At 35.7% G+C, this 10,728-nt stretch overlaps 1 pseudogene; it reads right to left on the reverse strand.

Annotated features, from left to right (window-relative positions):
* Positions 1-958: 958 nt before the first annotated feature.
* LOC149844775 (polygalacturonase QRT3-like) lies at positions 959-3,278 on the reverse strand (annotated as a pseudogene).
* Between the last annotated feature and the right edge of the window lie 7,450 nt (positions 3,279-10,728).

The raw sequence follows: 10,728 nt of genomic DNA on the forward strand, positions 1-10,728 counted from the left end.
ATAAACCCTGGTAATCAGATTTCCTTTTCAATGGCTTCTTTATCTAACCATGCATACATTGATTATTTTAGACGCAATGTTGGGTGGGGATGTTATCATGAAATTATGACTACTAGATAGTGGGCCTTCAGTGGCGTAATGATCCAGTCAAGTTGGTGCTGACCTTGAGCAAAGGAGTCTATTTGGCTGAACCTTTATGAAGACTAAATATTATTGGATTTAGGTCCATCACAGACTCTGAGGGAAAAATAGAGTATCCTTCTTTTGAAATTAAGTTTTGTTCTTGTAACTGTACATGTTTGAAGCTTAAGTCATGTGAGTTGCAGATCATACAATTAATTTGCTAAGCATCATGAATAATAAACATATTGGAACCCATACCGTGATTTTTTAGTGGAAGATCAGAAGTAGGTCGACGATAAAACCAACCAAACCATATGCCAGTCTCGCCAATTGACCGAACAATGTTCTGTTTGGTTAGGTGAACAACAGGAGATAATCTCAGTCATTTTTATGAGATTGGTCTGTGACAAAGCAGAGCGACTTGACTAGCACTAGTAGCTCCATTTTACTAATGTTAGTTAACAGTTCCAACCTACTACTAAAGTGAAATCTTATTAATTATGCACATTCTGCAGGCTATGTAGAAATTTAGAAAGGAGAAAAAGAAACAACCAACTAACCAACCAAGTCTGGGCAACTAGTCACTGTACATTTTGATCACCTAAACCTTTTGATTAGTTGAGCAGAGTGGGCCACCAAATAAAGCTGATACTTAAAATGATCAAAGAAAGGGAAAAAATAAATTCATAATAATATTCACACCAACTTTAAATTTGATTGGATTTCTTCTATAATTTCATAAAAAAAAATTGTGAGAATGACATTGTATGATAAAAACATACATGACAACATGTAACAAATACACATCAGGCCTTATGACCCTTTCTTCCCTTTATAGCAGTACGAGTGGCCTCATCTTTTGAGCTCATGCTTTTGCTTGATCATCAATTCCTACTAGCTGGAAACTGACAATGTGTTTTGATCCACTGACACATAAACAGTAGCTGATACTGGGGTATCAGACTCTACAACTACTCTGTTACTTGAAACATTTCTTAGGGTATTGCTTGGAAACGAGCCCACGGTGTAAAATGTGTACTGCACATGCCTTATAAGATCAGGAAATAGCAGAACATTTGAGAAATCAACTGTCCATGTGCTGGTTTCATTCCCACTAGACATCCCTCTAGCTACTGTAGACCTCAGATTCATGCCTTTGGCATTGTTTCTGTCTATCACCACTTGATCAATTGTAGTAAAGGCACTCTTGCACTGATCCAGTTGCACTATGTCAAGTGACTTTCCATCACTAGAAAAAATGTTAACTATATTGAGCCCATTTATGATACCATTGACAGACTTCAAAGCTACATATGCGCCTCCTAAGAAGAAAGAATTTGAGATGTAAAGTTGCACTGAATCTTCAGCAACGATCCCAGTGTAGTCTAGATAGCAATTCACGATGCGGGTCTGTGTTAGACCCGGCAGTTCCACCGTAACCAGTTGCTTTGTTGTAGTAGTGAACCCCTGTGATAGTGTTAGCTTGGCCTGAGACTAGAATTCCAATTTCTGCTGAGAATATAACAACATCAGTAATAGCATTATCATTGCCCATGAGATTGATCCCTACACCGGAGAAATTCTTTTCATCGCGGTCACCACCATCCGTAATATGTTGGCCAATGAAAGAATTGTGTATGTAGGTCTCATGGCCACCCTTAACTAGTATACCATCAGTCATGAAATGAGATACATAACAATTGTCTATTCTAGTCCTTAGAGAATCAGTAACTGATATGCCACCACCCCTGTAATTTGCATCCAACAGTAAGTCTTTGAATGTGATATCTTCATATCCGTTCGATGGGGAAGATGGCCACAACTCTATCAGGTAGCCATCAGTAGGAAAATCACCTGACGCTCTTAATGATCCACCATGAACCTGTGGATCAAAAAGAAACATTAATGACGAATTAATAAACTATTTCAAATTATAAGATGTGGGTTGTCATTTTTATTCGACATTCTCACTAAGAGTCTTGAGCACAAGGGAAAAGGCCCTCAAAGTGGTCTTTTATTGCTAGCATATGCACTAATAAAGAAAGGAAAAAGAGATTGAACTAGAGGCACTTTTGCGTAGACGCCTTTGAGAATCATTTTCTCTAGTTTTGGACAAAGAATGATAAGAGAATATTTCTCAGGAGAACCAAAATCTTACGTGATTGCAAACATGAGTTTTTGGTTCTCTTTGTACGAGTGAAAAGGCTTGAAATGGAAAATGATTCTTCAAATCCTCTAGGGTCACCTAGGTCGACCAGTGATTTAAAATTATGAGAGAGATTCTCATGTGATTTTGAACTACTTTTTTCGAAAAGCCAGCAAGCATGGCACTTTTAATAAGAGGGTGGGGAAATTAAAAGAGAGCTCATCAAGTCAGACGCAGCTCTACCGTCAGAGTTGTCTTGGATGTGTGATGAACGGCAGCTAAAACACCGTAGATGGATAGGTCCCACAATTGTTTTGAGAGCCATTCATGTTTTAGATGAACGGCATCTACAGCCCCAAAAATCAACGGCTGAAGCAAAATGAAACAGTGTGGTGTTCTGGCTGCCGTTCATCACATGGATGAATAGCTCTCTCCAATTAAAACAAGTGTTTTTTTCTCAAAAAGGACATGGTGGGTGGTTGTTTTTATGATCTTAGGTACCAAGTGGAAAAGCATAATTAACCATAGACCCTCCTTTTAAGAAGCGTAAAGAGTAGGTGAAGTTAGTTCATGCTTTTAATAGTATTTTATTCTAAAGAGAAGGCGAAATCTTGAAATAAAAATTCATCCAAAAACTATTATAGGCTGTTTGTGGTTTTTCATTCTACAGTGCCATAAGAAATTAAAACCATGTTTGGAAATTATAGTGATAGATCTCAAGAGAGAACTGATAAGAAAAAAATTGCTTTGCTACTGCTTCTGCAGTTGCTTTCATTTCTGAATATCTTTGGCTTGGAGACGGAGCAGAAAGATAAGAGATCAACGCTAAAATACTTACCAAGACGTTCCCACCACCAGCGGTGGGAAACCTGATAGGGCGGCTGATCTGGTATACACCACCATCAAGACAAACCTCTGAGCCACCAAGATCAGCAATCCCAGACATGAGAATATGGTCATTCGTCGCTTGAAATGCTTCTGATATTGCTCTCATTAGCGCATCGGTGCTGTCAGTTTTACCTGTTGGGTCCGCACCATAAGCAGTTATATTGTAGACCCTCGAAGACGGTATCTTCTGCAAGATTTGATAGTTTCTTTTATCAGATAACAATGCAATATATTTTTGTTAATCGTGCTTGAGCGAAAGTAATACTTGATGACATGTGACATCTAATGAAATGTCTGAGAAACATGACATGTGGTAACTGAGGTGAAGGCGATGCATCGATCAAGCTTCTGTGAAGAAGCGAAGCCTTGAGAAAATGTGATTCTCTGAGATGTGAATGATCATGGTTGCTGGAAAGCGCCTCCACCCTCCATTCTTGGCCAGATTCTACAATCACAAGTGAATTAACTAAGGCGACCAAGACAACCAACACATATCTTGTAGCCATTTTGAATGTATGTGACTGGGCTACAAGCCGTAGGGGGAAGAGGGTGAGCTCACAAAGGCTCCTTGGATACAGACCACTTCTATATATAGTTCTCGATCTATTTACTGAGGGGCATAAAGATTGTGTACTAATTGAATTTGGTCATACCAAAGCAACTCAACAAACTCAAAAACGTTCAACACCAAAGTTGCCCTTTTCCTTTTTCACCATTAAGAGGTTGTGAAAATGGCATTGATATGGACACTAAATAAATTATCTTAATTGTATGTTTGGTGAAAGATTTCTTTCTTTCTAGTCTGTTAGTTTTATATGGAGGGACCCTTGACTCTTTTAAGAAAATTTATGGGTATGTGGTAATTTCAAAGTGGTGGGTATCATTGATTCAGGGTTCCTTGGGGGAATAAATAATGGAAGAATTTAAAAAGAAGGAATTTATTACCTTGGTGCTTCTCTTCCAACTGCACAAAGGACATCCAATTCAAATATGCACAATTTGTAATTTTGATATAAGTACTTTGTTTTTCTACCTCCTCTTTTGGGACCTCTTTTCCATTCTTAGCAGGAAGAATAAAGTGGAAATCTTGTATCAATGAGATGGATTACATTTTCTCATGACTTTTAAATGACAAAAGTATGTCCTTTCTAGATGCTTTTGATTATTTGAACTATTACGCTATAAGCTGGACTCCATAGGAACTGTAATATTTATGTTAGCTTGATAAACATGTTTCTTTAGAGGGTAATTCCACCTTTGACCCGAAATTTCATGTTAGGTACCACTTTTTTCTGAAATTCCTGTTATGGACCTACCTTTTCCTGACAGAAGACAAATAAGGACTTTGGTCATACACGTGAAACGGTTTAAACTTGGGCATCGGGCCGGCCCGTTGGGAAGACCCTGGCATCCCCCGTTAGGCCCTTGGGCCTAGGGTCGGGCCTATTATATAATATATAATAGATATAATATTATATTATTTATAAATGTATTAAATTATGTAATATATATTGTCTTATATACAATGTATTATAGCATATATTATGCTATATATATAATGTATTATATATATTATGTCATATATATATAATATATATAGAGTAATGGGTCCGTATTAAATGAAACATACTAAATGGGGTTTTCAAGTTTTTTTTTTTCATTTTATTTTTAAATTATGACTGTATAGATGTGATCTATGTAGTTGATTTTATAGGGATCAGCTCGTGAAGTATTCAATTCCGACACATGGGTGAGTTTTTATAACGGTCAATCAATGGTCTAAAATATTTGTAAATTTTTAAGGCTAAAAGTATCATTTTTTTCATCGAAAACACATGATCCAGATGTGGATTTTTCGTAAATCGATCATGCCCAACACATTTACGGGGTTGGAACTGCAAAAAAAATACGGAAAGAGCATAAAAACCTATTTTAACATATTTCATTTAGTACCTACCCATTTCTCAATATATATATATATATGTATATATATATATATATATACATACATATATATACATACATATATATACATATATATATATATATATATATGTATATATAATGTACTTAATATACCTATACACGGGGCCAAAAGCTTGGTTCAGGCAGAGTTTGGGCCTAATTTATAAGCTCAAGCCCGGTCCGTGGTGGGCTGGGCCGGAAGTGTTTAGATTTGCTATTTTACACTTGCTCATCAGAATTACGTGATCGCCCTTTTAAAACACAAAAAACCCAAACTACCCTTTTACATTGAATGAGCTTACATCCGCCTGACCTTAGACGTTACTCACTTATGAATGGTCAAAACGGATTGTTCTGACCCCGATCCGAAATGGATCTTACCATCTTTTGGGTTTTGAATAGCATATACCTAAAGTTGGGTCAGACTGAGGATAAATATATATTTAAGTTTTGGTCCAGGTTGAAAATTTAAGCCAAAATAAGCATTATAGTTAGTTTAAAACTCATTTTAAAGCTGATCCGTTCTTTTACGTAAAAATCAATAGTATGTCTCTTTTTCAACAAAATACTGTATGACTGGCTCTCAAATTTTAAGTGGATTCACAACTTCATTATGAGACCTGAGTCAAATCTTGGTTTAAAACTAGAACCAATATTTAAATTAAATTCAAAACTAATGTGACCCAATCCAGGTTAGAACTAGATACACATTAAAGTTGGGTTTGGGTTAGAACTAGGTCTACTGTGACCAATTTTTCCACTTCAATTTCAAAAGGTTTAACTCGTTTTTTATGCACCCAATATCACTAGGGGTGTAACTGGGTTGGGTCTTATCAGACCCAATTTTGAAGCAGGTCAAAAAGTCAGACCCAAACCCAACCCAATCTAATTTGGCTTAGGGTACAACTAGAAATTATAGACCCATATGGGTTAACAAGTTCGGGTATACATTTAGTTGGGTATAATTGCATCGAGTCTTTAGCAGACCTATTTTGATTTGGGCCGCATTTAGGTCTGGGTATGGCTAAAAAAAGTAAACCCATAAAGGTTAACGGGTCCAGGTATTAATGGTTCAAGTGTTAATGGGTTTAGGTTTCAGATCCGATCTTGATATGATGGTTATTCTAAACTTAGTTACCCGTCAATAAAAAAATATGTAAATTAATAGAATCAGTTGTTTATTAAGAAGATTACATGCTAACAAAATAGATGCTTAATAACTATTCTAAATAATGTCCGCTTAACCCAGCTTGTCTTTTAAAAAAAAACTATTCTAAATAATGTCTAAATATAAAAATAATATAACCATGTCAACCAAACATTTTAAGTTAAAAAAAATGATATATAATATTCAAAATGTATCAAATTTAATGAGTTCTAGAGTATTATTGTAATATAGTGTTTTTTCATACTTAGCCAAATTATGTTTTTTTTTTCAAAAATTTGGCTAAGTCTGAGGAAAAAATCGGTTGGACCCCGTTATTTAGACCAATATTTTTTTATTCTTAGTTTGGCTCAGGTCTCATTTACAAGGTCGAGACGAGCCAATTGAAGCGTAATGAAGAGTTTTAAATTCAACCTTTAAATTTAAGCAAAATCCGAGTGAAATTTAAGTTATTTTTTAGTAAAGTTCAGAATTTGATAGTAGTGTAATATGTCGTTGGATTTGTCTTGAAATGCCGATCGCAACGGTATATTATTTTGCTGTTTTCGAGTTTCAATTGGCTCAAAAATCATATTTTTACAAAAAGGGAACAGTTTGTTAAACTGGATCCGGATTTGGATCGGATCAGACCCGATGGGTTTGACCTAAATTAATATGGATATGGGCACTATCCAAGACCCATATTAATTTGAATTTGGTTCAATCCAAAATCCACTTGGATTTATAGAGTTGGATTTGGATCTTGAATTCGAATCCTGATCTAAATCCATGCCCAACATCTTTACAGCTTTAAATTCAGTTAGGAGCTTTAAATTAGAGTTTATTAAGTATAAAAAGTCTTTCACTCTAATTTTCTATGAAATTGTCTCATGACTATTATCTCTTAATTAATAAAAAATTGGTTTGTTATGGTTTGAATGATAAGTGTAAGATCCCTTGTGGTTGGTTGAGTTATCCAATGGTGAATGGAACTGTAAACACTCCGGATCTTTGGGGATATTTTTGCAATGATTTAAAAAAAAAATCTGCATTTTTGAGGAATATGAGTTGGGGTCGTTACAATTATTCTGGAATTCACTTTAATTTTACATTTTTAATGACAAAATGAAAATAGAAAGTATATGCAAAATGAATTAAAGTTTATATTACTAAAATGCTTATCAACATCTTTAAACGTTTAATTGAATATATAATATTTATCAATTAGAAACTTTCAGATGGATTGGGTATGAAACGGGTTCAGGTACAGGTCAGTTTAGGTATATAGTCAGGTCAGGTAAGGGTTGGTTTGGGTTTGGGTTTGGGTACATAATCGGGTCAGGTTCAGATCCGTTCAGTTTTAAAATATGGAGAACCATTTAGGTCCGGGTCAGGTCCGTTCGAGTTCGGGTCTTCATTTACAATACCCAAGATCCGACTCATTTTCAGTATGGGTCTATATTTTAGACCCAACCCAAGCCCACAGGTCCACAAATTATATTGGTTCGGGTTGGGTATAAGCAGTTTGGGGCTTCAGGTCGGGTCAGGTATACCCGACCCAGTTACAACCCCTAAATATCACAAAAGTCTCATTTGCTAACCTGATTCAGAACCTTATTGTGAAACCTGAGCTGGATCCAAATCTAAAACTAAAATGGATAAAATATGCATAAATTCGTGTGAGATCTATAACAAATATATTTGGGTTTATTTGGTTCACGGTTGGAACTTGGAACTGTGCAAGCATTATTCTCAGAGTGAGGGGTCAGAATGGGGTTTAACTTGTCCCATTTTTTTATCCTTGAAAACCAATAGGTTTAGCTCGTTTTCAGTTTATCCAATATCATAAGGTCACATAGAACTAGATTAGGAACTTTATTATCATGAGATATAAGTTGGATATCGATACTAAACAATAACAAATATGTAAAAATCAGATTCAAAACCAGATCATATCCATAAATTCAATTTGATGAATTTCATAGATATATCTAAAATTTGGGGCAAATCCAAAACTATTACGTTCGTGTTTTCTTGGATCCAAGTTGGACCCAAATTCATGGTGAATATCAATGGGTTGAGTCATGTTGCCATAAAAATAGAAAATCATATACAACCAAAAGAAACCAATTTAACAGAAAAATTGAATACGGGGTTCCTTCAATTGCATGGGAACCATGGCAAATTAAGGAAAAAGATGACACACTACAAAAAGGTCACCTTTACTGTCGAGAAAATCATGTCAGTAAAGGTGTGGAAAGCGCTAGTAAAGAGTTCATTTTTTTGTAGTGACAAATGAAGAAAAAAGAAGTTACGTGATAACCATGTAGAAAAGAGAAGCAGAGAAAGTGGTTGCATGGGAACACGAAGGCCAATGGAGAAAGAAGACAATAATGGAGAAAAAAGAAATTACGTGGAAACCATGAAAAGAAATGAGAGCTGGGAAGGAGTGGTGGAGATGGGAAAAGGAAAGAGTAAAAGCATGCTTTTGGCATTTTATAATTTATCTAATTTAAGTTAATCAAACGATGGTAAAAGTAGGTTACAATAGGTCCTTGTTTGATGATTGTTAGAAAAAGTTAGGTCCATGTCAGAAATTTCGAAAACATGGTTCCTGACATAGAATTTCAGGAAAATGGTGAGTCTATTTTCAGAAAATTGCCTTTTTTTTGGGACTTTAGTGTTCATTATAATTAAAAAATACATAACTACTAGCTATCATCATTACATCATCAGGTTACTTTTACTTCTGTTGTTTATTGACATGTTTTTCTTACCCCAAATAATTAGGTGGATGGTTGAGAAGGTGCACCTTTGCTCCCGTGAAGAAACTATTTTTTTGAGAGAAGATTGAAACATAAACAACCTAACTGGGGTTTTTGGTAAAAAATAAAAGGTTCCGAGTTTCAAATTTTGACCTTACTGGTTATTGATTTGTTTTTCAATATCAAAATACCTTGTCATAAAATACATCTTGTGGCCCATGAAACTTCTTGTCTTTTCATATGCCAGGCTACCCTTGGTAGAAATAGCACTAAAAAGGTCAAGAAGCAAAGTGTTTATTTTCTTTGACCAAGGACTTCCCTAATCTTTTTGTTAGGCATAAAGAACCCTTGAAAAGAAAAAGAGAAGAGGGTAGCCTAAGGATTGTTTGATGGATTGGACGAAATGAACAAACAGAATGGAGCACAACATTGGTTCTGTTTATTTCATTCTTGTTGTTTCAAGTCCAACAAATGTTCATTGTTGATGGGGGAAGAATGATGAAGAAACCCTAATCAATGAAAAAAAAAACATAATAAAGAAGAGAACCCTAATCAATAAAATCAAATAAAAACCTAATCTATGAAAATCAAACAAAAACCCCAAGAAAGCCTGAGAAATTCCATCCAAATTGTAATAAAAGAAGAAGAAGAAGAAAAAAGAAAAGAGGAAGAAAGGAAAGCGGAAGCTCGCCGACGGCCTCGCATCACCTCGCCGGCCTTGCGTTGTCTCGACGGCGGCCTCATCCCCAGCGTCGATGACCCCGGTGCCAGTGAACCCCAAGCTTCAAAGGGGAGAGAGAGACCCCTACCACTGACTTTTTTTATTTTAACATGCATTTCCCGCATCCTATTCTTTTTGTAACAGGGGGAGAGATGTTACGAAATTAACATCTTTTTAAGGATGCGGTGGACACCGTTTCGAGCGTCCACCGCATTCAACGTTTGTTGAAATTACCATACCCCGCATTCATTTCATCCCATTTCGGGCATTTCATGGAAGGCTATACTGGTCAAATTTTAAAACATCATTCCAACAAGGCAGGGATGATTTGTCCTAGTATAGGGCAAGGACAAATAAAGTAGTTTCAAGCAGCCAACTAACCTCTAATCCTTTTTGAATGTTGTATAGGCTCAGTAATAAGATTTACACTAATAATAAAAATGATATTTTTCCAATAGAGATGCGAAAAATTTCCTACGTGTTTTTATGCACGTCACTTATTATTTTTCATTCTGGTACGATCACCTACAATGCTACATGTGTTTTATAATTTCTCATTCCTTTTAAAATGTATAAATGATAATAACCGGTACAAATGCAAATATCACATAGTATTAAAACTTTTTATGAAGAAAATATCATAATATTTTAAAATATGGTTGTCCATTGTTGTTTGCCTGGAAGTCGGCCAGTTGTGTTGGGATTAGGATTGGGGTGTGCGCAATGCGGAGGAGCGCCCCATCGACAAAGGAGAAGGGGATTGTAGATTTGATTAATGATCTGCTTTAAGGGGGTTTCCTTTTCAGTCCATTCCATCCGTGCGTAGGGGTTGGGGATATATATATATATATATATATATATATATATAATCATTCTTTCGGTAGCTATTATCCTAGCCTTGAATGAGGTTTTTAATCTCATTCGTAGAGTTTTAACTCACATATTATGTGAGTTATGAACCCACCATCGTGTGACT

This window comes from Nuphar pumila, chromosome 2 (genome assembly GCF_984573655.1).
Source record: "Nuphar pumila chromosome 2, dmNupPumi1.hap1.1, whole genome shotgun sequence".
Classification (NCBI taxonomy): Eukaryota; Viridiplantae; Streptophyta; class Magnoliopsida; order Nymphaeales; family Nymphaeaceae; genus Nuphar; species Nuphar pumila.